The sequence below is a fragment of the Lolium rigidum genome, chromosome 7 (genome assembly GCF_022539505.1).
Source record: "Lolium rigidum isolate FL_2022 chromosome 7, APGP_CSIRO_Lrig_0.1, whole genome shotgun sequence".
NCBI classification, from domain to species: domain Eukaryota; kingdom Viridiplantae; phylum Streptophyta; class Magnoliopsida; order Poales; family Poaceae; genus Lolium; species Lolium rigidum.
The window spans coordinates 97,239,330-97,241,603 of NC_061514.1; positions in this window are offsets into that span (position 1 = coordinate 97,239,330).

Here is a 2,274-nt window from a genome sequence, read left to right on the forward strand (position 1 = left end):
AGATCGACCTATATCGAGAAGCCAGCCAAGATTCTCGAGGAGAGCTGGGAAACAACTCAGAAATAAGGCGATCAAGTATTGCAAGATACAATGGAAGCATCATCCCGAGAGGGAGGCCACCCGGGAAAAAGAGGAGGACCCGAGGAAAACATACCCCAGAGACTATGTTCAGGTATTACAACCACAACTTCGGGACGAAGTTTTCTTTAAGGGGGAAAGGCTGTAATGTCCCAGGTTTAGTGACGATCGAGGGGTAGATTTTAGAAAGGGATGTGCATTGCATAGTAAATTCTGGGGAAATTTCGCGCTTTTAAACAAAAACTACATTGAAGGGGGACAAGTTTCTCTCTCGACACCTTACAGGGTTAGGGTTTCGAGAGTGCGACAAACTTGCATCTCTTTTCACTAGTTAGGGTTTTGAGAAGAGAGGGGAGAGTTTGCATGGTGGAACTATAAATAATATGACATGGTTGAATTCAAACCAAGGTTGAATTTGAATTTTAAATTCAAACATTAAATAATTATCCTAAATAATTCAATTGAGGAAAATCATTAAGTATATAATCAATAATAAACAATACAAGTAATAAATAATAAAGCTCATTAGAGAAACCTTGAGCTTTATTGATCAACACACAAATTACATTGTCTTTACAATATTCATAAGAGAATATAAATGAATTACAACATATTACAAGAATTGATTAAATAGAAAAAGAAAAAGGAAAATTACAAGATCTCTAAATAACCTAAGCTACATTGTGATCTTCATGAATTCTTTGATCCTGATGATCTTGAGTTCATCCTGATCAGCACTTGATACCTGCACACATACACAGCAAACAAAGCATTAAGCCAAGTGGCAAAGCCACTTGGCAGGTTAGCAAACAATAGAAGTAAAGGGGATAAGATCAGGCTGCCGAGCTGATCCTCTCCAGAGCCAAGTCCACAGGATCTGGTTCACACAGACACACAAGCAGCACACACATCAGGTGTGCATGCTTAACACCGTAGCACTGCCTGTGCATGTGGCACAACACACACACAGCATCAGTGAGTCACCAAGTTGAGCCAGACCAAGCTGTCGACCAGGGAAGGAAGAGGACATCCATATATAAACCTCTTCAACAGTGAACCCTAGCCAATCCATCGGCAGAATCTCCAAAGGGTAAGAACACCAAGAACAGGAAGAACAGCCAGAGCTGTTCAACCTGTCCAAAGATCACCACTGAACCAAATCAAGCCTCACAAGATCACCAGGAGGAGCGAGGGCAAGTAAATCAACCACAAGCACAACACGAAGCAACCCTCTACACCAACACTCAATTTCTAGGAGCTGGAGTGAGGTATACATAAAAGAACCCTGAGCAAAACTTCTGTTTTGTTCATAAATAAGCATACACTTGCATCACAGAAGCAAGGTGGGTATGAAACCCAGTTTGTATCATCATCTGGCTATTAGGCCTTTTGGTGCAAGCAAACTAGAGAATAGACAGAGAGAGATTCCAAGGGGAACATTGGCATGTCAACAAAGTGACATACCAGAGAAATCCAACCTGGATTAATCCCTATCTAGCCATTCCAAAATCATCCAGCACACAAAGCCAAGCAAGCCATCAGATATTAGACAGATCCTGTCTATTTGCATTGTCAACGAGCAAAGGCACTGGAAAAACAGCATGGATACTTCCAGTGAGAGATCCACCAAATTACAGCCAACCAACAAATAGGGGAGCTACCCTAGGGCAGCACAAGTTACTGCCAGGGTCACCTCAAACCCTAGAATAGCCAAACCAATCAGCCTTGCACAGATATCATCACCCAGATGGGTTCAAAAGAAGGGCTAGGGTACACAACAAGTGTTGGCATCCATCTAGCCCTGTCACAATTAATTGGATGATCACCACTGCAAGCAGTTCACATCACTTATCCATTTCAGGAAATCCAGACAATATAGATAAGTGAACAATACAAATAATCAAAACATCAGAGCCTTGCTGATGATCCAATGGATCATTGCAAGCAACAGGTGAGGTTTAAACCAGCACCAGCACACACCAGAGCAAACCTGTGTGACACACACACATCACAGGTTGAGTAGCATGAGGTACAGACACAACACAGCAGTATTTGCAAGCAACTGATGATCATATGATCATCAGGAGTTGGTTAGAGCATGCCAGGGCGTGCTAAGGCATTACTGGCATCATGTATGAACCAAATAATTGAACAATTGCATCACAGATAAAAGAATAGAGCTCCATAATTATATCC